General features: G+C 34.8%; 1 protein-coding gene across 7 annotated transcripts in view; it reads right to left on the bottom strand.

Moving 5' to 3' along the window:
• The window catches only part of FOXP2 (forkhead box P2), a 400,866-nt gene that overhangs the window by 249,620 nt on the left and 125,422 nt on the right, over positions 1 to 25,824 (bottom strand). The gene's annotated exons all lie outside the window — the stretch shown is intronic.

The raw sequence follows: 25,824 nt of genomic DNA, 5'->3' as shown, positions 1-25,824 counted from the left end.
CACCTGACAGCAGACTTACTTAATTGAATTAATTAAACTGGATGAATAATCACAGAATTATGATTGTATGAAATTTGTCCTGAAAAGTAACACTGGCATTTTGAAATTGTAAGTAATTTGCATGGTGAAATAGACTGAGCAGAGAAGTCTTGATTTACTGTATTCTGAAATTCTTCACCTCATACATGAACAAATGGGACATAGAAATGAATAGACAGCTGTGAGTAATGAATGCTTTTTTCTTATATATTGAAATTTATTATGTGAGCCCAGCTATGTCACTAGATCTTCTTTAAAACTTTGCTAAAACATTCAAAATAATAGTAATAATTATTATCTGTAGCTCTAGTATAATACAATAGAGTGGATTATCAGATACTGAGAGAGAAGTAGTGTAGAACTAAAACAGTCCTTTCAATCACGCTATCTAGAAAATATTTTATTACATCCAATCAGAAGTATGGAAATATCGTTTATTGACTAAAGCTAGAAAATTAAAGATGTTAAATGGCTTTTAAAACATTTTAATAGGCCAGTACAGTGAACTTCTACCACTAATTTCAGCAACAAGAGCAATTTTCTTTAGTGACTAAATGTTGTGATATGCTGTATAAAATATATGCCTTTTAAGGTCTTCTGAAGCCACTTTTTGTTATTATTTAAAACCAGTCTACTGACAAAGTTCAGGATAATTTATTACACCCTCTTCTATTTAGTTACATTTCATAATTCACTAGACAGAAGTGAAGTTTTACATGACAGATTTTTTTAACATGTCTTTTCTGTTGCCCCTGCTCTCAAACCGAAAAAGACACAGAAGACCCTCGTGCTGCTGAGAAGTTCATGCTGGCAGAGGACATTCCTAGAGTGCAAGCACCCAAACTGGCACTTATCCAAGCCCCAGCTATTAACTCTGCATCACCAGAGATTATTTTTCTTACTTTCTCTTGCGGGGTTTTTGTTTTATTTTCTTTCTGTAGTGTTCCCCAGTATAGTATAACGTAGAAAATGGTCTAATTTTTGTATGACAGAATGATGGGATATTTACTTTCTTTTAAAATAAACTGCAGTGTGGTAGAATCACACCCACCATCTTTTAAAAAGTAATATTTTTTAAAAATCAGAAATGTGTTTTCTTTTGTTAAAAATATTGATGATTCCACAAATAGAAAATATTAATTTAGAGGCGATTGTTTATATTACTAAAAAGAACATCAACACTTACAGGTATTCAATCAGAATATCTAAAAATGAAAAAATATGACATCTAATACCTATATACTATAAATCACTGAATTTTATACATTCATATTTTCCCTCATATCCCTACTTGAATATAATTCATTTTACAAATATGTCTGATCTTGCTCCTGACCTTACTACACTTTAAGCTCTTTTCTGCTCATGGAAAGCTCATTTGCATTTTTTAAAAATGTGTCTGTATTAATGATCTAATTTACCACAAAAAGGCTTTATATTAAATACAAAAAGGACAGCCATTAGCTTTCTTTCCACAATAAAATCAAAACAAAAAATAAAACATCTAATTTACACAACAATTAGCAGGTTTTTTTCCTAACACAATTCTAAATGAATCTGTACTGTTGAGCATTCATAAACATTACATATTGTTCAGAACCCTTGCTGTACAATCAAAATAAGGAATATTATAAATATGCAAAGTTTCACAAAACAGTTTCCTGAGAAATCTATACATCCATTTTAATATCTATAGTCATAACCACAGTGGTTAGATTTTTCTTTTACATAAATTATACAAAGTACATCGGCATTACATACCATTTTAATACCAGTTTATTATAGCTTTATTTCATAATATCGGAGGTGGAAATGGAAACAGTGCCATCATGTGATACTTTTCAGGCTACTTCACTTCTTTTATTTCCACTGAGTGAGTCTGTTGCTGCCATACAAATAAGAGTTCCTAGAAAAGCATGCAACCGCAGTATAATTTATTAAATGCCATGTTGTAACTAAATCATTTTGGGTATTTTTATGCATCAAGTATTGAAAACACCTTCTAAATCTGCAAAGTAAACAAGCATAGGATCAGGACAAATGTTACCTAGCCCCTTTTATTAGGAGTTCACAAATTATCCAACACAGACTTGTGAAATTCCTTTCAGTTTACAGTCAACATATTAATCCAAACAGTTTCATTTTTACAAAAGGGCACAGAAGTTAAATTCTCTGGTTTTAATTAGTACTGGGCAGGCTACTTGGAAAAAAACCTAATACATGCAATCGTCACAGGCATACAATAAAAAAGCCAAATCCAACTCATGTTATATTTACTATACAAGGTATTTTTAATGAAATCAGACACAGGGTCATTTTTTCTTCGTATTCATTCGATATTCAAATAAAAGCATTTTTCTACCCAGTGGTCACAATAGGCTATAAAATCCAGACTTGATGATAAAGACATGTATTCTTACTTATCCCTTACCTTTTCCAGAGATCAGGACAACCATTTGACAACCGCTTGAAATTTAGAAATGCAAGTAATCTATTAAATCTGAAATCCCACTCTACTGACAACTCACAGCTGCCAAATCTCAAATTGCTTTACAGTAGCTGTTTTTTTAGAGATATGTCTTTATACAAAATTAAACCCTTACAGCAAATTCACTGAACCACGGGTCAAAGTTGATGAAAAAACCCACAAGAATTGTAACTTTTTAAAGAAAGTACAGATGCTAGATATTGCTTATGGAGTTCAAGAATTTATAGATTATGAATAATATCTGAATTCTCCACAATTAAAAATACTCATACAATTTAACTACCCACTGTTCCAAACTGTTACTATTATTCACTTATTTGTAAGCATATGGCCACATGCAGCCATTTTGAAATGTTTTAATTTCTTTATGCAGGACTCAAAAATTCATGCTATGTGCATGCATGACATACGCATAAGTTACACTGAAGTGTCTTTTGAGTCTGAAACAAATACAAGGGGATTTTATATAAGACAATATGTTTCATATATCCAGATACTCCATTTATGGGTCAGCATTGCAGCTGGTAAAAGTGCTGCTTATGCTGAAAGATAACAAAACAAACCTCTCCACCCGTGAGAACCTTCAGAGAGCAAGATTCAAAACCAGAAACATGAAATATAAGAAAAGAAAAGGAAAATAATATTCTTTCTTAAATTTAATGTGTACTACTTACAGATAACATTTTCTGGAATGCTCAAACTAAAGTAAACTGCATTTAGCAGACTGGAAAGCAGGCCAATTGCACACTGCATAAATAGTGATTTGTACACTCAGTTCAAGGAAGTTTGATCTTTATGTTTGCAGCCCTGCAAACATGCTTTTGTAGAATAGACTAAAAAGAAAAAAGCTAGTGTTATTTATTCTCCAAAAGCTTGATGTTTCATTACTGCCTGCAAAAAAAAAAAACAAACCACCAAAACAAAACAAACCCTAGCTCCTCACCTGACTTCTACCTTGACAAGCTGGTTAAAAACTATTTTGACTGGAATTTTGCCAGCACAAGTGACACACAGAATTCTTTGCATGGAAAAGACAAACTGCAGCAAGTTACTTAATATCTGATATAAGGCTTTTTAAAGCTTTTTTGCTCTTGTTGGTAATTATAAACCTTGAGTGTGATAAATATTTCTCTTTTTCAATGGTTAGGGTTTCTAATTGCCTCCCCCGCACCAAGTTGGAACAATCAGGAACAATTTTCTGTCATCATGGGACACACTGAACCCACATCAGCCCTTAGTATATTTTTCTGATGTTGATTATGAACTAGGTTATGATTATTAACAATATGACCTTACAAAATATTACCAAGATAAACAGCTGTCCAGAAACAAGACTAAATCATATTAAATCATAATGTTCTAAGAGCACTGAGCACTATAAGCAAAGGGAATCATAACGTGGTGGGGCACTTGCTTATTGATCACTCAGCTCATCTGAGAAACCTGGGAAAGAGTGACAAAATTCTGCTTATTTTCAGATTCCTTCCCAGTCACCCCCCTTCAGCAGCTAGCAGAAAAGGTATTCAGATTATCTTTGTGTTCTGCTCTTTCCTGTGGTGCCCCAAACCTGATGCTCAGTTATGACTGAGGTGAACTACGCTGCAGATTAATACTCTGAAATTACAGAGAGAGGAGTATTCTACATAAACATATGAAGAAGTATTTCTACAATTTTGAACCAAAGGAGAAGATGCATTACCCTCTGCGTGAGAAGACAGAATTATTTTTCTTATCTCTATTCTTTCTTTCTTGGTCTCAGAAGCTCAGTATTCTAGATAGAAGTCAAAACAGCAGAACAAACATGTATTTCATTGGGAAATTCTAGTAGCTCACATTCCTGATTGATAAGATACAAAATTATAGACAGTATTGGTAACTGAAATGAGGGCATGCATGTTATTTGTATGTATCAACATATAAATGCCCACGAGGCATCCCATCCCACTAAAAAATTAATTTCTTCTCAGATCATTTTGATTTGGAGGAAGTTGGAAGAAAACTCCAACTCAAACTTAACTTATACTAGCCATGAACATCTTATTTATTCCCCTGTCCAATCTGCAGTTGGATAACAGATTTCAATTTTGTAATACACTGAGACCAAAACACAGGGTACTTTTCAAAACTGTGAAGAAAAAGAGAAAAATAATTTTTAAATATCTTAATGCACATCCTTCAGATGTGTTGGCCGGGAGTCAGATGGCAGACTTGTATATGGCTTATGTAGAAATTTCACGTTAATCTAGCTATATAGCAGCAACCTATTTGAATAAAAAAAAAAATCCCACATTGTAATTGCCCCAATAAAGAATCATTATACTCAACTGGACCAGGATTAATTGGGATAAAACATACAATATAGAACTTCTCAATATATTTATTAGATATTTTCTTTAATTTTGAAAATTTCTGAAAGTGCATTTTTAACCAGGTTCTGTACATAAAGTTCCACAGAAAGAAGACTTATCAAGGCACACTTGAACAACAAACAACTTTAGCTAGTGTGCAAGGCTTTCTCAGATAGAAATATTATTATTCCCATTAACTTTCCAACCCAAACAAAATGTCAGATGAAATAAGTTGTACTGTCAGAAAAGAACAGTAAGCCATAGGTGGTGGTTGAAAATCAGATTCCCTGATAAGCTGCAGCACCATATTCCAGTACCTCAGAGCCACAGGTTGCCTTATAAAGAGAGTTACATTGTAAGGAGATAATGGCTGCCATCAGTCACTGACATGGTTAGAAACAGGAGTTTAGTCGGCACTTGTCACTCAACTTAAATGGAAGGAACAGCTAAATGTTCTTTTGTGTAGGGACAGCTGAAGCAAGGCCTTGAGTGGGAGCAGCAGGCATATGCCCATGCAGATCTCCAGTTACAGGTTAGAAATGATGTATATTGGGATGTATGAGACATGGGAATGTTTCACTGAACAATGAAGCTCAAAGCCCTCCACTGTATCAGACTTCATGAAACTGTCTTTCATAGGGAACTCTAAAGTTTTGTGGAGGAAAATAAGTGTTACTTTAGCAGCAATTCTCCTGAGGTCAAAGAACACCCAAATTAATTCTTATTAAGAGGCCAAGTAGAAAGTTGCAGAAATTGTTAATCAGAAAGTGCCACTGAATGCTATTATCAGAAACACTGTAGCTGAAAATATTTTTGTATTGTATAAAAGTATTCATAATCAAAAGGCATAGATGGTCAACTTATGGCTAAATATGACTGGACATATTTTCTTTGTCTGGGGACTGACAGAAAAAAGGAAAATCCCTAGAGGATGAACTCTTGCAAGCTTTATGATAGTTTTAATATAGAGTTTGATGTGCTCAAGAGACACGGGAAGCCAAGTAATCCCCTTATGTTTAGAGAATATACAGCGAAATTCTATTTGCTTGTAAAGTCTCTTTATTTCACTGGCCTTCCCAGATGAAGTTTTATGATTAAGCAACACATTGCTCTAGTACATCAGACTGGTTTCTGGAACAGTACCTACTACTGCAAACCTGCTAGATGAAAAAAGACTGGAAAAGAAAAAAATCTAATAAATAAATAAATAATGATTTTTTAAAAATCCCTACTTCATCATTTTGAGGTGGAACATTACTTCCACTTGTACTTCAAGACTTTCTTCCTACTAAACTTACCCATGTTCTGCCAAACCCACCTCCTCTCTATTGAATGGATACCTAGTGCCAACCTTCCTTCTATTGGAATCCTGTTTTTACAAGAAGAGTGAAACCTTTCTTTTTCAATTCCTTTATGCTATCTGCAGGGTTTCTGAAGGGCTTTTAATACTAATAATAATTCATCAAAAAGAACTAACAAAAGTACATTCTTCCCCTAAAGAGACCTCTGATGCTGGTCCCCATACTTAGGCACTCATTACCACCTCAGGGAAGACTCTGAGGAAATTAATACAGCTTGCAGAAGCAACAAGAAGCTCAAGACAAGCTTGTCTTTTGTTGTGGTATCTTTAAAGTGGGAACAACCATCCAGAATGGAGTTTTTCTGAAAAGAAACCAAGTGTTTTGACCCACAACATAGGAACAGCACAAACACAACAAACAGTTTCTTGACCTTATTTTCAGTTTCATTTAACAGAAATCAATCAGGCTGCCTAACATGAAATTCATGAAAAACAAACGAAAATACCAGAAATTAAATCTATTTAGCCTGTGAATACACATACAGAATCAGATTTTAAGACATGAAAACCAGCACTGACTCAGGATTATACAGGTGACATTCTTCACTGTGAATAAACATTAGATCAATTTCCAGTCTTGTCTTAAGAGGAACGTACTTGTATTCTGGCTGTTCTCAGTAGTTCAGATGAGCCATAAAACAGAATTCCTGAACACTTGTGCTTACAGATCACATTGCACTTCACAGCTGTTGTGTTTCACCCCAGCAGAGGGTGCATTTAAGCAAGTGGAAAAAAGCAATTTTCTTTTACAGATAGCTTAAAGTGCTTAGGGGTCTTGTTGAACGACATGTAACACATAGATATACCATCTCTAAGATATATTAAATAATTCATCATATATAATTATTAGGTCTACCTGCAATGTTTGTCTCTTTTTTTTTCTTTTTTTTGTAGTTCCTCACATACCACAATGAACCACAGCATAGAGCTGCAACCAGTTGGATGGAATAGTGAAGTCTCAGGAGCAGACCTAAATTTCACAACACTGCGATAAATAGGAGGTCAGTAAATCTGTATAATGGAATTTTATTATGATTACTTTTTAAAAGGCAATTTTCATTTAATCTTTTGCTTTAAAAGAATGCTGAGATTGCAAAAGCAAAGCATTTAAAAAACAGAACATGCCTGAAGTAAGGCTGTTCATATGGCATTATTTCAAACTCCTCTGAATGACCTTTCCTCTATTCTTTGTTACTTTGTGCCACATTATTTGTTTCCTCAGGACATACATTCCCTCACTGCACTGGGAAGACTAAATTTTCAAGATTAAGTGTATTTTGTAAAATGCTTTTATTTAGTGTTACTTAGTGCAGAGCCTTTTGTCTATGGCCTGGACTTACTTCCTGCTGAAATTAGAAGGGATGTGGTCAAAGTATGCACAATCTGGGAACTGGAAGAACTTCTTAGGGAAGCAGAATGCCATTCCAAGGAAATTGATTTCTGCCACGAAGAATTCTTCAACAAACTTTATAAAATGAAAAAGGATGAAAAATTTGCCATTCAATACAAATTCTTCCCTTCCTAGGCTGTCATACATATCGACCATTATGGTAGTTAGATGCAAATATAACTCAAAAGCTCATGCTCATTCTCTCTTGCAAGTACATTCTCCTACAAAGTCTCAAAGTAACACATTTTCACAAACATTTTACTCCTCTGCCCAAAATAAGGCAAAATTCAGAAAACAAACAGTTCACAATTATCTTCCCACTAATTTTACTTTTTCTTAAGTGAATAATAACACCCTTTAGTATTTAAAGTAAAAAATACAGCAATTTTCATTGTAGAACACAAACTATATTTGAAGGAGTGGGGATTCCTAGCAAATTTTAGAGGATTAATCCCATGAAGTAATTTTCAACTAAAACTCTTCAATAACACATTACAAGTAGTTTTGCACGTGTAGATGTAGTGGGACATGGACTGAGTAAGCAAATAAATGGTGATGAAAGCAACATAAACAACAAAACCAAGTAGATCTGTGAGTAAGAGAATTTATGAATAACAGTATGGACATACTTAATATGCTGCAGCCTTTTTCCTCAGTTGACGCACTGTTTTTCATGTTTCGTTTACATAGTCCATCTGTTTTATGGATATTAGCAACTTGGAAGCCCCTAATTCTCCATCAGATTTATTCAAAGATGATCAACAGGCTCAAGAATTATTGTGGGCAACAGACACATAGAGAGTATGACTGTATAAACTTGCAAAACTTCTGTTTCCTTACAAAAGTATGATAAAAATAGCAAATCTAGGCTATGGTAGCCTAGGAGATAGACAATTCCACAGCAGGACATCTTCTAAAGGGAAGGGCAGGCTAGAAGCACACAGCATTCAGAGTTCTGGTTCAACAGTAAGAATGCTCCAGTTGACAAACTGTCATAACATGATAAAACAAGGATAGAGAAAAAAATATGCCTGATACTACACTAAGATAAAGATTAAACAATTAGAATAGTTTACATTCAAAGGAAAAGGAAATAACACCTTTCAATACATCATAATTATATGGTGTTAGCAACTTTTGGTCAATTCAATGAGAAAATTTCAAATGGATCTTATCATAAAGAAGACCCCGTTTCTTTGGTTTCAAACTATGGGATGGTATCAATTGAGCAACAAAACATGACAGACCAAAATATCTTAACTGCAGTATTTCAAATAGAGCTTTATCAAGGATTAATCCACCACAGGACTTCCAACTGTTATTAGCTTCTTTCAGTAATTCAGGCATGCTTTGAATACTCCAGTTCACCTATCTCACCTTTAATTATTCAAAAGCTGCTTGTAAAAAATGGCTTGGTATTATTACAGGACAGCATATAATATAAACTCTTCATTTAATTCATTGTGTTCCTTAGTATGAAACCAAGGTGAGGTCAAAGAAGATGGCAAACATCTTGTATGGCATTACCATCAGAAGCATCCTAAGCATCAGGCTTACAAGAGAGACCAGTGCCTAGTCATTCGTTGAGTCTTCTTCCACATACAGGTAGACCCATTACAAAACACAGCACATTCAACACATTCACCAGCACAGAGTACTTTTTTCCCCCTCTCAAGTCAGTTTCTCTGGTAAATACAAAGCCAGAGCTACACCTACATTTGGTTACTTTATTGATAAGAAGACTGCTGAGGAGCTTATTCTGGGCTAACATATATAAGGTAGCTATGTATGATAACTTTCTCTTTTACTCTTATGTAACAGACATGAAATTCACACCCACCTTATGTGGATAATACATTAATTTCTCCAAATACAAAGTCACAAACACAGGAATTTACACAATCTGCAATGGCATCACAAGGGAGATTAATAGCTTTGCCAATTTAAGACCAAAGCTCAAAAAACTCTAAGTAACACAACTTAGAGTTTACAGTCAACTAGTAAGAATGATTTCAGATGCAAAACGTTGCAGTAGAATTAAATTGTCTAAGAAAAGCCAAAACACTTTTAGTAAAAGCTAAAAAATACACCAATAACACATAAAATGGTGAATCTATTAATTAAATTTCACAGTTGCTACACATGTTCACTTCCACAAAATATTTTTCAACTGAAAATGAGGGGCAAAGGGAGCTGAAATGGAAAAAAACCCCAACTAAATAATTTTTTAATTTTCCATTTTAATATTTTATTATTAAAAAAACCAAAACAAAACAAATAAACAAAAAAAAAACCACAAAACCCTGAGTTGCATATAAAAATTTGGAATGAGACCATATTCAATGAAGAGTCCACTGAAGTAGCAACACTTCAACTCACTGAAGAATCAGCCATCAATTAGAAAGTGTAAAATTTCATTAAACCTAAACTAATCATAGCTGTGACATGTATGTATTTTATGAATCCCAATATGTCAGTGTTGCACCACAGAAAAACCTTCCTAGCATTTTCCCTGGTACCATCTTGAGGACTTAAAATGGCGGGCTTTTAGAGACAAAATAAAAAGACAATAACAAGGAAGAAAAGGGGAAGAATAAGGAAGTTGCTGAAAGATAAACGAAATATAAAACACCTGCCTGAGGCAAACGTGACAACACAGGTGTATGTGTTCAAAAATAAAACAAATCACAAATACTAAATCATGAGACTACTTTTCCACCTTGACAATCTAGTGACTACACAAAGTAGGCAAGCTTTGCTTTCATGTTTTATGACCTCCTAAGAAGGTCTTCAAAGGTATTACAGCCCCTTAATGCATAGCTGCCTTGTATTTGTTCTAACTGTTTAATACTGTCATGTATATTACTAGTATGAATAATATGTAGCCATGATGAATATGTAAGAAATCCACAGAATAATATTAATCCTTCATGAAATCATTGCTTACTACTCTAGAACTCTTAAAATGTATTTAATATACACATGTATGTATGTATCTATCTATAGGTAGCTGTAACAACTTTACACACCTTGCCTGCCTGGCTATAGGTAACATTGTTTGAACAGGGAATCCTTTAAAAACAATAAAATGGAAAAGAATTAAGGTGATTCAATCATCAGCTTCACTAAAAATGTCACAGGACACAGAGCTCAGCACGTATTTTACTCATGATCACCACAGAACACAAAGATGGCTTCCTGATTTAATTCACAAATGTCAGAAGACATTTATACACCTATTCACCAGAGCTCCCCTAGCCTTGGTGTCTGCTTTTTCTATTCTGACACCATTACAAGTTCCATTCTGCCTTTCCAGGAACATGAACCTCTCTTGTACTGTGTCCCTACACTGAACAGCAAATTTTCTATCAGAGGGCTAATAGTCATTTCCCTTTCCCTGTTACATACACATATGATTTTTAATATTCCCATGTTCATTTTCCCTTTACTGCTATTTTTTTCCCCAGTTCTTTGATACCAGAACTAATGCAGAAAGATCAAGGCAGATGGGAGAGAACATCTGATGACTCAGAATGCCTACCTAGCACAAAAAAACTCCAAAACAAACAAAACAAAACAAAAAAACCCAAAAAATCAAACTTTTAATGGTCAATAGTTATGACTTATCCCAATTACCACCACTGGAATTGTCATACCATATGTATACAGAATATTACAAAGTCAAAAAACTTTACTCCATTTTCCTTACCACACCATTTTACCTACTTCTTACTCACAGAACCATAGAATCACAGAATCATGGCATGGTTTTGTTTGGAGGAGACCTTAAGGAGCACCTAGTTCCAATCCTCCTGCCATGAGCTGGGACACCTCCCACTAGATCAAGTTACTCCAAGTCCCATCCAACCTGGCCTTGAACACTTCCAGAGATGAGTGTTCCTTGAACACTTCCATCCACAGACTCCCTGGGCAACCTGTTCCAGTGTTTCACACTAAAGAATTTGTTCCAAATGTCTAATCCAAATCTACCCTATTCTGGTTTTAAAACATTACCCCTTGTCTTTTCACTACATGTAGAAAGTCCCTCCCACACCTTTCTTGTAGGGCCCCTTCAGGTACTGGAAGGTCTCTATAAAGTCTTCTTGGAGCCTTCTCTTCTCCAGGCTGGAAAAAAAAAAACAAAACTAGAAGAAAACCACCCAACTCTCTCAGCCTGTCTTCATAGAGGAGGTGCTCCAGCCCTCTGATTATCTTTGTTGCCTTCCCCTGTACTTGACTCAACAGCTCCACGTCCTTACTGGTTTGGAGGCTCCGGAACTGGACACAGTATTCCAGGTGGGGTCTCATGAGAGAGAAATAGAAGGGGGGAATTACCTCCCCCTCTAATCAATATACATCTTAGCAGTTATCTTCTTAATAAACAATATTACATGTCATATTTAATATAGATTTCCGTCCTAGAAAAGCTGTCATTGTTCTGTCTGACTACCAATAGAAAAAATTGTGAAAAACTTGAATGGCAATAAATGTAAACATTTTCATATCAATTCAACAAAATCAAATATAGTTTAAATAAGTTACTAAATGTCAAGTTCTGTCTATTTTGCATGCTCTTCTGCTGCACTTCCATTAAGGCAGAAAGTGAGATACAAGAGAGGCCTCCTCCAGGCAGCATGATAGACTCTAGAGAGGTAAATTAATTTCCAGCTTTTTCGTGTTCCTTAAAAGACTGAGTCTGAGGTTTAGGCACACTGCAGCTGGTATTCCATCCACTTACTAAAGCCACCCTGAAACTAGCCAGCCCAAGCACTATGTCCCATGAAGCCATAAATCTGATTAATTCAGCACCGACTGCAAAACCTTCCTGAGAACTGGAATAAATATGCAATTATTTAATTGTCTCAGTACCTCCAGTCTGACAGACACAGACATCCTTTTCAGGAATCCCAGCTCACGGAACAGGGGAAAGTGACTGCTGATGAATGACATCCCTGAGTGCTCTTGGATTACTTCCAACATTGAGTGTTAAGCACAGAATCAGAAGAAAAGTGGGAAACAACTTTGCCTTTCTGGTGAAACTATAATAAGCTAATTTAAACAGGAACAGAGAAACCAGCCCCTAACACAACTATCAATACTAAAATCCAATAAAAAGGCAATACTTTGGGAAAAGCATTTTTATTATTTGGCATTTTTCTTTTAGTTACTTCTTCGATATAAATTCATACATTCACACAACCGTATTGAAAAAAATTATTTACAAGAAGGTATTTTCAAGATCTAACTGTTTACTATGTTTTTTTCATTTCATGTGTTTCTAGTTAAAAATTATTAACATTTTGGGACAGAAATACTTGCTCCAGAACAGAAAAAAAATTAATTTTTTATACCAAACTACTACAGCACATTGACAGACATAACTCTTACCTGAGAGGGACACTGTACCTCAACAAAGGTATTTTAACAAATCAGGTTCTAAACTACTAATTACCAGCACTGATTAAGAATTACATTTTAGAATAAACTAAACTCTTCAAACTCCTCCCCCCCCCTCCAGTATTTACGAAGTGATGGGATAGGAACTGAGAATTGCTGTATAACCATGGTTTGGGAACCTTGTAAGATAGTATATTGAATTCAAACAACTGGGAAACAGCTAGCAATTCTTGTTTACCGGGATCAGAAAATCTGTATTTTCAGTATTTTCCTGATTTTTCAATGGTATACAGTTTATTTTAATTGTCAGATTTTCCTGATTTTCTTTTGTTTCATTTTACTGAAGAAAGAAGGTGGAGGAGGGGAGAAACAAAACAAAACCAAAAAAAAAAATTTATCTTGCAGATTTTTATGTAATTGTTCAATTAAGAAGAAAAGTATAATTCCACAAATTAGTTCAATAATCCTCTGTTTCCAATGGATGGGGTCTACATTTCACAGATGAGAATCCACAATCAGCAGCCATGGCAAGAAACTTTCCATAACGTGCCAATCCCTTCTGCTTTCTCTCACAGTTGGACAAGCAGTGTAATAATAAAGGCTGTTGATCTTTAGGGCTTTCTTTGCACAAAAAGTAGTTCAAAGCTGAGTCACAGCACTGCAGTCCCCTTTTATGGGTTAAGATATACAATATCCCAGTACCTGTAGACACTATCACTGATAATACAAGTCAGACAACATTTTTCTTAAGAAGTGCTCCTGGGCTATTCAGGTAATCACAATAAATAAAAAAAAGAGATAACTAGGTCTCCAACAGTATCTCTGGTATGAAATGAATGAAGGATGCAAAATTCAGATAGATTGCTTAAGACTTTCTGCACAATCAGGATAGATCTTCTGGACATACAAGTACATCAAATCACGAGTCCATCTGGTTGTACAGACACCCATAAAACAAAGTAACCTGTATTTCAGCAGGAAAGCACACTTGCTGTCAAAGAGTGGTGTGCTTTAGAAACTTTGTAAGCTTCTCTGGCTTACTGCAGAACCTTTGGGGAATACTGTCTGAAAACAAAGAGCTTGCTTTCCCTACTCATACCCATGAGATTTCTTCCTAAAAGTACTATGAAACATCTTGTTTGTGACTACAGTTTTCTACAATAGAACAGAATAGAACATAATGTTGTCTTTTCAGTTGGAGGGAACCTAAAATGATAATCTGTCCCAACTGCCTGACCAATTCAAGGTTGACCAAGTTAAAGCATGTTGAGGGCATTGTCTAAAGGACAGGCTTGGAGCAGTGTTCCAGTGTTTGCCCATACCCCCCAGTAAAGAAATGCTTCCTAATACCCAGGCTAAACCCCCCTTACGTGCAGCTGTGAACCAATCCCTCATGTCCCAGGGAGAAGAGCTCAGCACCTCCATCTGAAGTTCTCCTCAGGAAGCTGTAAAGAGCAATGAGGCTGCCCCTCAAGTCTGCTTTTTTCTCCAAACTAGACAAACCCAAAGTCCTTTGTTTCCCTTCTTTAAGCGCATCCGAGGACCTTCACAGCCTTCTTAAATTGTGTGGCCCAGAACACAGTATCCCAGAGTGGTGTTGTACTTGTGTCACTGATCAACCCTTTACTCTTACATCTAGAGCATCTACAACATGATGACAGATCTGATGCCAAAATTAAATAGAATCATAGAATCATACAATGTTTAGGGTTGGAAGAGACCTCACAGATCACCTAGTTCCAACCCTCTGCATGGGCAGGGACACCTCCCACTAGACGAGGTTGCTAAAAGCCCCATTCAACCTGGCCTTGAACACTTCCAGTGATAGGAAATCCTCAGCTTCTCTGGGCAACCTGTGCCAGTGTCCCACCAACGTCATAGTAAATACTTATCTAGTATCTGAAGGGTACCTGTCCTCACTTCCACCCTCTGTAGCCTTTCCATTTATGTCCAAGTCTGTCCAGTAGCTCCTTGTTAATCCATGTAGGACCCCCGGCATAACGCCTGACTTCATCTTTGTTAGGATGCATCCCAACCAAAGTTCTGTAATTCTTCACCTAAAATGAACTTCACTCCCAAATACATATGACATCAAGCTATTTATTTCTAAGCAGCAAATATATAGGCGAATAAATGTAAATGCCAACAAATTAGTGCTGCTATAACACAAAGAGCAACTTGGAAGACATGACTATTGATATATACAGTCCTAAGAGATGCAAAGGATATGTCTTAAAATGTACATGTTTCTAGATTGAATCCTGATGGCTCAGACTTTGTCAAGTCAAGTCATAGGTGAATGTAAAATCAAAATGCTTGATGTTTCTAGAGAACTCCAACATAAATTATTCTAATAATGCTTAAGTGTTCCCATTGACCAAAAGGTCTTTGGACCTTTGTTCAACTTCAGCAGAAAAACCTGCAGATTTCCTGCATTTCATTTTAACTTCTAGCCCCTTACTAAGAAAGTTTCAATAAGCAGTATTTCCATCATTACCAGAGGGGAAACTACTAAATTAGTATTTTTCCTGAAAAAAAAAAAATCAAGTGGTAAAGCAAGTGTCAGCAGGGGTCATTTATAAAATAAATGAAAGGAAGAATGCAGTGTATTTCCCAGCTATCTTAATTATTAATGAAATGGGCATTGTTTGATTTGCTAATTTGGTGAAAAATGCTGCAAGTACAAAGAAAGGAATGAAATCTCAGAAATACCTCCTGAACTCCACACAACCATGAACAATGCTGGTGCAAAGAGCCCAGACAAATCAGATTTTACATTTACAAGAATTCTACACAGTGAACATCTAAAAGTGTGAAAGCCTCCTGACAATTTTTCCAGGTCGTTCTCAAAAACAGGTACAAATTTCCTTGCTAAAGCATCAATCAGCTCCCAATGGGAGTTACTTTAGGTAGGCCTGAGGAATAAGAAGCTTCAGAATTATGGCCTTTCTGTCACAGTACAGCAGCTCAAGAAAAAGGACAAGAGCAAGGGATTAAGGAAGCTTAGATATTGTTCACAATTCAAATTAATCTTTGAGTAGATGATGGGTTATAACTGACAGATGAATAAGGAAGTAGAATTTTCAAGTAAATGTTGCTTCTGTCCCAAAGCCAGGAGGATTTGCTGAGCTGAACCAGAGTTTTCTCAGTGCCTGACTAATGCAAGGACCAAAAAATGACGTGAACTTAAGCTAAAAAGCTTACCCTCATACATACAAGAGTTAAAGAAGAAACATATTTTATTTTCTCACTTTTTAAGCAGGAAGGTGGTAAATCAAGAGGGCAAGTAAAGCATCTAAAGCTTACAAGGAAAAAAAAGGGCAACATATACTACTAGCACACTGACTCTCCTAAAAGACTGCTTCAGTCATCTGGAAAATCCTTCCATCAACAGTAAGAGAACAGACAGGTATACTTAAATAGCTGCTATTACATGATGGCTCATCTATACTGGATAAGAGTAATATAATGCAACTAAAAAACCCTAAGTAAACATGAAGTACCCTACCTGTAATTATCCTTTATGCAGCTACTTTAAAAAAAAAAAAACACTTTTTTTTTTCTTTTTGTTTGTTCTTTTTTTAAATAAATGTGTATGCATTAAATTAGCCAATTAGGGACAAGCGTTTGTCTCAAAGTATGTATAAATATCCTGGACACAATAAGTGAAGGGAAAAAAAACCAACACACCAAAAAACATAAAAGCAACTCACATCAGTTAAAACTAACCATACCTATCTAAAAATTTGAAGAAACAGAAAAAAAAATTTAAAAAGCCCCAAACCAGAAGCTATCACTTGTGGTGTATTTAGGCAGCTTTTTGTCAGCCTTGGTTTGTTTTGCTGTGTCAAAAAAAATATCTGTCTTAATAAGTATAATTATTTTAATAGTTTTGAATGAAGCTGTTCAGGACAGACTTTTAAAACTATTACACAGATTTAAAAAAAAAAGCGTTTTTAAAAAAAAATTCAATAAGGAGGCTTAAAATACTGTAATAAATGCCTTTATGTTACAGGATTTTGAGTTCTTGAAAAGTAAACAAAATAATAACTCACAGAATAACTACATAAGCAGTTTTCTAAGACAGATACATTTTTTCTTTTTTTCTATGAAGCTCTCCTTCAAGCTCTTACTAAATCTATTGATCTGTGAAACACAGTGCACTCCAGGGAGGCAATTCACTTGACATTATATATCAAATGATGAGATGAATAATGATCATACCATTTGGTAATTAAACATCTTACAAACCTTTTAACTGACTGAACGTTAGAAAGGTCAAATGAGATCTTTTTCGTTGCTTTCAATTCTTTTCTTATACTAACAATACAAAAGTCATATTTAACAGTAACTATAATACTACATGGCAAAACCAAAGCATTAAGCAACATACTTTTCATTCCTGTATTATTAAAGTTTGAATAAACAGAGTATTTTTTCTTTTATCCTACAGCCCTATTATAAAAAATTGTTAAGCTTTCAGAGAAATAGCCACTATATTCCAGTATAGTGCAAGTGACTAGCAATATTACTGGATTAAAAGAAATGACCACACATAGCAAATCTAAAATGTACTAAAGCACTATGTAGTTAAAATAAACCTTCTTGATAACTTCCTGTATCATTGCAGGAATCTGGGTTTTGTTGGAAGATGAGTACAGGCCATTTCAACTGCAACATCTTCAACACTGAAGACACTGTGTTCACTACCTTACACATTAATTTAGATATTTTACCTATTTATATACAGTAATAAATTACATGTGCCAACACTAGAAACTAATAAAAAATATTTAATCACTTACAATTGTACTGTAATGAACAGTTTTGTATTTTGACTGTAAATTTGGCAGCTGCAAAGGAAATCAGAAGATGCATCAAAGATGGGTTTTACTACAGATTGCCAATACTGTGAAAATCACGTGCCTTAATGGCTAGAAGTTTCTCTCCAATACCTCTGTGTCTAGGAACCTGATTTCCTACAAAAAACAATATGTATTCCCATATTGTCCCATTTTGGTACAACCTTATGGGTGGCAATGAATCAAGGCCTTCATTACCAGAAAGAAAAGGTTCTTTCATCATCATACAAACTATCATCGCCTTCATTGCCCAAAAAGATTCAGATACCAATTAAAGAACGTCTCAGCATCTTCCTGGGATTATTTTCCTAGAAAATTAAGAAATTAGCTTGAGAAGAAAACTTCCCACATCTGTCTCAACAACAAAGTGGGACAGATTCTGTCCACACTCACAAACTTACCATCACACAAATACAGCTAACAGCTAATCAACACAACCAGTAACAGCCTATAACCATTTTACAGTTGGGTCCTGTAGAAGAGCAAACTCTCAAAGAAATGTCCTTAGACTACTGAGGCCAGTAACCCTGACTTGCCAAAGGTGGCTTTGCACAGTTAGAGCTAACCTTAGGAAAGAGATTTCTGGGGCAGAAGTTCAGCTTCAGCAACAACAAGGATTTTTACAAGTCATCTAAAGAAGTAAGGCCGCAAATTTGCCACTGAAGGACTGATTTTTTTTTAGGGAAATCGTGGATCCATGTTGAGGACCAGATGTTACTGTGGAACCTGAGAGAGATGTGGGAGACACCTTCTTAATATCAACTGCCAGTTACAAGTCTGAGAACAGAGGTCAAGTTTGCAAAATTAAAAAGGATTAATTAAAAGACATGCTCTATTTTCTGGGATCTTTTAAATATTGGACAGTCTATACAAGTTAATAACATAGTATGTTCAAAACACTGTCCTACCAAATACAATCAATCAATCCAATATATAGGTTCTTCAGGGCTAATAAATAAAATATATTTAAAATACCTTGGACTAAAAATATTTCTGAATTGAAAAATTAGGAGAACATGAATATTAAGATTGCGGTAACATTAATACTTCTCAGATCTCTCTCTCATATAGTCCAGCATTCAGCAAATCTTTGAGAGAGTTCATATTCATTTCTGTAGAAGTTCAACACGCAAAATTTGGGAGAAAAAATGTTACTTTACTGCAACTAATTAGATCATTCCATCATTTTTTATAATGGAAAAGAAATAACTGTGTGACTTCCACAATAAAGCAACTTCCCTTAGAAAAGCAAATAAACAGGTGCTCAGATCCAACTTATTTTAGGAGAGTATTATGCACGTGATGTAGGCACTGACCTGTGAAAGATGCTCTGTGGAGGCTCAAGGGCTTCGACATATGTTCACTTAGCCAACAGCTGCAGCAGTTAAGGATGCTTCTGCCCCCTCTCCCCTTCCCTCCCTGCTTGTTGCCTTCCCTGTGCCAGAGTTGCCTGCTGCCTTTCAGGAGCTTGCAAAAGGATGATGTGAGAATTCCTAAGTAACTTTTTTGTAAAGTCAAGTAGCAAGGTTTTAATTGTTATGGATTTTCCACTGCATCAACTGCGGATCCTTTCCACATTCATTTTCTTTTTGAAAATAACAGGTTGAAGAAGAGAAAGAAGAAAGCAAGCAAACACAAGTTTTGGTGTAGGGGCATTAAAGTATTTCTGACAGCAAAGATACCTAGAACTGCAGCACCTGTTCAATAAACAATTATGTGCTTTCGTTATTACAAGGAAACTAATATTTTTGCAGCGAGGAGAAAGATTTACAAATGGGCATATTTGCCTTCCACATTCCTTGTAACACTATTGCTCGAAAAGGCAAATAACTTTTTCATAATTTTAAAATATTTTTTCCATTTCAGTAATGCAGTTCAACCTGTCAGCCTTACTTGTAAAATTAAATAACCAACAATGCTGTCATTCATTTAATCCACTGTACCAGTAGAAAGAAACTGGTCTGAGACAAAATTCCAGTTTAGAAATTCTGAGAGGATGATGATATAAAGATCAATAACCTCCTTCAAAATCCTGAACTTATTTTTTTAAATGTGTAGGAACAATCAAATTTGATAAAAAGTACACACCTACCTAAATCTAAAATAAACGTCTTTGACTGGGTTGAGTAGTAATTTTGTGTGTATTATAGCTTTAATTCTTTAATATGGATGGAAAGAAAAGAGAGAACTGGATTTGTATTATGTCCTGAAAATATGTCTTAAAGCAAAGAGAAAACAAACCAAAAAATAATGGCAAGTGGCCATGTAAGAAGTTTCCGTCTAGAAAGGATGAAAGCTAAATATTCACCAACTTGATTGTGGTATGTACTGTTCAGATAATAAATACTAGTTTCAAATTAGTTGCAAAACAGTTAAGACATGAGGTCATGTCTTTGTCATATCACACCATCCATCTGGACTAATTTAAAATGCTTAGTAGTTAACTTCACCAAAATAACAGAGGAAGATGCTAGGCTGCAAATTCATCTACAGAAGCACAGTAACATCTATATATATTTCAGCAGATCTAAAGCAAAATTTAATTCAGCTTGTCCTTCAAGAATAACAACACTGTATTAAAATTCAAGTCCATTTCCTATTAGCGTAGTTACCTACAAAACCATAATTTGTCCATGCTAATATACTGTGTCCTATACCTTATTCTTGAGAAGCCATTATGTAATGTTTGAACTCTAGCAAGCAGTTGTAACTTTGCAGCCTAAGATTACATGCCCAATATTTTCTTTGATGAAAATCTTGATCTGTCATAAATTACTGCATCTTCATATAAGTACTCAAATCTATATGCATATGTAGGACCAGAACCACTATATGAACAAGAACATATTGTGTTTTACTTCTCTACAACTATCAAGCTCGTGATAAAAAGCCAGTGAAAGTTACTTCAAAATTTAAACTGTGAACATTTGAATTTTGGAAAAAAAACTGATGCAGTTAAATGTGATTTTCCTCATTAAATCACCAGTAAAAACCTATTTCTTGTAGGGCTTTGACTGACAGCAATTACCACTAAATAGCTGTTTTACAGACTACATTAAAAATTACAAGGTCCAGTTCCTAAGAGACAATGATCTTTGTCCAGTTCCTAGATAACAGTGCCCACAACAAAAAAGAAAAGAAAAAATCATTACATCTTTCTCTGCTAGATCCTATAATGCATTTTCCAGCAAAAAAAACCACTCTCCAAGACAGTTAACAAGCACCACTTACAAATACAAAACTCATGTAAAATCAACTTTTTTGAGAGGTTAACTCTCAAAGCAATGAAATAAACATCTATTCATATTTCAGCTTCCCATTTATTTTCAGGAATTATACCTGCTGTTATTTTTTCCATATGCAGTTACTTGTACTGGGTGGCCTTCTTTACTGTCTTTTTTTTTTTTTTTTTTTTTAAACAAGGATTGAAAAGCTAGTTCATCACATATGTCACATATGATAAGGTAGCTCCAAAAGCATCCCAAAAATATAGATATTTTCCTTTACTGTGTTACTGGAAAGCACAGTAAACAGTAACATGAAAATCATCCCTTTGGAATTACTTCAAATATGGTTAAATAAGAGACCATTCTGAAAAAAAAAAGTTCAAGTTAGTTGTTCTGAGAAATACTGGAAACCACATTTGGGTTCCTTAAGTTTTACAGAAATTCGAATAAACTACTGTTGAGGTTTCTCTTTCTCTTGATAAAATTAGCTGGGGTACTCATAGGTCTTAGTGTTCTCTTCCAATAACTGGTAATGTTTAACATCTTTCCAATACAATTAATAAAAACCTCTGGGACAAAAGTGTCACCTGAACACAGAAACTAGCAAAAAAATCTTTCCTGGATCTCCTATCAAGCAACTATAAATATATAATTAAAATCTATTTAAATTAATGTTCACTGTTCACTAATGTTGTGTGGTCAAAAGACCACACTTTGAAAGAACTGTAATCCATAGCAAGTAGAAAAGGAAAATGAATGGGTTAAAACAGATTTGTGGCACAGTTGTGTCTTCCTCTAGTCCCTCCCACAGAAATTCCAAGCTGTTGATGAGCCTTTTATCCTATAGCTTGAACTGAAAGAGCACCACAGAATGAATGAGATTTCCTTCAATAGAATGGGAAGAAGTATCTTGCTGACATCCCAGTCACTATATTTTACTTTTTAAGTGCTGAAATTTTAAGTATTGAACTGCTGTGAGAGTATTAAGAGTTTGGCCAGGCACACACAGTCATCAGCATGGCAACAAAAGAAAAAACACCTCACCAGTTCACAGCTGGTGCCAGTGCTCTGCTTTTTAAGTACAATAGAGTAATTTTCCCTCTAAGAAACATGACCAGGATAGGAAAAATGTCATTCATACTTTTTACAATTTATTCACAATCATGTTGGAAATATGATTTTGACCAGCATCATCCCTGCCACTGTGCACATCACCAAACCTAGCTGTGTATTCTGGCTAACAGTAAATCTGGAATCTTAAAAAACAGTAAATCTGTTGCATCTTAACTTGTTTATTATTATGTCTTAATATGTATATTATTTCTAAAAATAACACAGACATACAACACTGTTCATCTATATCAATTCTTTATAAAATATGTGTGAAGGTTACTTGGGGTTTGTTGACTATTACTCTAAGTACTTCATCACAATAGCTTTAGCATACATGTTTTTCATGTATGCTATCACCCATACTTTCAGAAATACCACAGCTTATTTTAGCAGCTTTACTTGTAAAACCCAAAATTATGCCACTCAATGATTACTAAAAACCTATAAAAGTAGCAATCTATTTTGTATTATTTTTCAGAGTTATTTCTCAAATAATAAACTCATTCTCAGTTAAAGATGTTGAGATCCTACTTTACAAATAGTACCACACTGCACTTTTAAATTATACTTTATTATATTTTATATTATTTTATTTATATTATTTCATTATATTTTTATATTTATTATATTTTATAATTATATTTTTATTATATATTTTATAATTATATTTTGAGACTGCTTAACAATCAACAGTCTCTTAAAGAATCAGAAGCAACAAGAAAATAAAATCAATGTATCAGGTACTCTGAAATTACAAGAAAAATCCCTCTGTTTGAGAGAAGCAACAACTTAAACACCAATGAAAATTCCACTGGAAATTATGATATTTTCAGCAATTATAGTTTTGGTAAAAGCCATTAACATCAAACCATCATACACCTTTTCCTGGTATATTGTGCATAAAAAGTATTCCCATCTGTTTTCTGTGCTTTGGTTTTTTCATGGGCTTAAACCTGTCAAATTATTCCATTTGATTTCAGAGAATTCTCATATGGCAATCTATTTTATTTACTTTATCTTCAATAAAATGGTTGAGTGAGCATTAGCAACAAGTTTCAATCAGTCCTCTGGCAAAGGCGTCAATCTACATTAGAGCAACTGTGCTGTGAGCTGCAGCCAGAAAGCTGGAGGAAGACAAGACACCAGTGAATGAGTGAGCAAGACCTAATAAAGCAGCAGGGAAGAGAGAGAAAGTTCTCCCTTGACACTGCCATCCATTGCTTATATAATGCATGTGCCTAGTTCAACACACCGGTAGCTCCTTAATAAAGCTGACAGCTAGAAAGGAGTTTCAGACTCCAACTTTATTTTACATGACAACTACAGTAATGGTCCTCTGTTCTCATGCAGGCCACATTTAGAAACCTGCATTCAGTTCTGTTAAAAATTAAGAGTTCTCACCTCTCTCATTCCTGTCACAGAGAAAAAAGAATCATAAAATTATTAAGACCCACACCGTCTCTTCTCATTTTGTACTATTACTTGAAAAAAAATGAGATTACAACTAGTTTTTCCTTTAAAATTTCTTTGCTGGAAACCAGAAAACAATCAGTGTGTTTGAGCAAGAACTCATTCCTGAAGATGTTATCATTAAGGACTAATTCTAAGAAATGTGGGGCATCGCTCCTAGATGCCATGAAAATATCTCTCAAAATACAAACTGTTGTAAGTGATGCAAGTTCATATTTGATACAGGGTGTAAAAAGTAGATTATGGTAATGGTGCTCTTTCCAGCAAATCAGACCATTAAGACTGCATTTAATTTTCATCTGAATTGAAAAGCTGGCCAGTTGAAAACCCTACTTTCTTACTTTGTATAATCATAGCAAAAATTTACTACCTCACAGTTCCAGTCCACAAATTTGATTCTATCAATGTAAACTACTTTTTGACAGAAGTTGCCTTCGGGTTCCCCCAGTCTAGCCACAATCACCCCAGAAAGATAATTCAAAATTCTATAACAGTGTCTCTGTTCTCATGCAATTCCATTAAAATGTAAAATATTGTTTGTGTTCCAGACTCTTGATGGTAGAAACCAGATTGAAGACAAAGCCCATCAATCCCCACCCGATTACTTCTTGGAAAAGAAGTTACTTATCTTTGCTTTTAGCATTATGCTGTATATCCTCCTTCCCTTCAACCTCAGTATCAAAACTTGTTTGCCTTCTGACTGGACCTGTGGAAGGGTAGAGCCTTCCTGGTGGTCAGAGTTAATGCCAGTCCATTATCCAGATGATGGAATGACTTCTACATCAAGTGTTTCACAACAACATGATCACCAGCATTGAGACCTTAAGAGAGTTCTAGTTCAGCAGCAAGATAACTATACGAGATATACTAATCTGACAACATGATTATGTTTTCCCTGTGCAAAATAAGCATATATATATATTTATATGTAAGGATTGAGTATTTGGTACATGTACAAAATGCATAGATATATACATGTACATGAGTCGTACTGTTTAAAGTCCTGTAGTACCAAGAAGAAAGACGAATGAACACATACGCCCCCTTCCACAAACTGAGGACAGAAGAACTAGATCAGTTTAACAATCATTAATATCACAATTAAAATTTAATATACTAGCACAGAAAACAGTCACATTTAGAAAACTTCGTTTTTTTTTTTCCCCCCCCCCAAAGCTTAAATAACTCAGAAAATCCAGGTGTGACTGTACCACCAATGGACCCCAAAAGTGCCCATTTAAGCAATTAGTCCAAAATTGGAGCATTTTTTCTGCTCTACTTTTATATTTTTCCAACATGGTTTCAGGTTTTCCAACCCTTAAGTCTCTTAAGCAATTAAATGGTCTATTGAAAGACAAGATAGAAAACAAACAGAATTTTCCTTTCTGTTAATTAGAAATGCATTAATTAATACAATTTTTAATGTATTTTTACCACTACTTATATGACTAAGTCCGTTTTCAAACGGTGCAAAACACCATGTCCTGCCACAAAAAACTATCAACTCCAAATAACACGCTGAAGAACTAGCATTCAGAATTTACTACTATTTCCTCATGGACTACAAAATATTGCCTCTCCACTTTCACAAACTGCAAGAAATAGAGACCAGCGGTATAAAAGCAGGAGAGATTTTGGCTTTCTTTACAGAAAGCATTTTTATAGATTGCATTTAACTTAAAGCTTTGGAACAAAATAATGGAGGAAACAAAATAACAGTTACTTCTCTCCATATGCCTTGAGTTCCAGACATACTGGAATTCAATAAAATGATATTGCCAACTATTATAGATACAGTCAGTATTACTGCATTTCTGACTTTATTTTGTATAGAACATAGATTTCCAGGAAAGAAATATCTTTTAAAAAGTGAAAATGTCTAGTTGGCTCACTGGATTTCAATTACTAAACAAGTACTACACGGGTTCTAGCAAACCAGTTATCCAAAATACCGACACCGCCTATGAAGAAACTACCTGGTATTACTGCAGATAACTTACACAATTCAGACTAATGTACCTAAAAGTGTGATAGAAATCCAATGATATCTCCATCCCTACCAAGAAAATAAAGATGACTTTTTCACTGTTTTCTCCATTGAGTAATGTAAGAAAAAGCAGTTTTGCAAAT

This window comes from Heliangelus exortis, chromosome 1 (genome assembly GCF_036169615.1).
Source record: "Heliangelus exortis chromosome 1, bHelExo1.hap1, whole genome shotgun sequence".
In the NCBI taxonomy this organism is placed as follows: Eukaryota; Metazoa; Chordata; class Aves; order Apodiformes; family Trochilidae; genus Heliangelus; species Heliangelus exortis.
The sequence above is the reverse complement of the archived record's forward strand: the minus strand, read 5'-3'. Positions and strand labels throughout refer to the sequence as shown.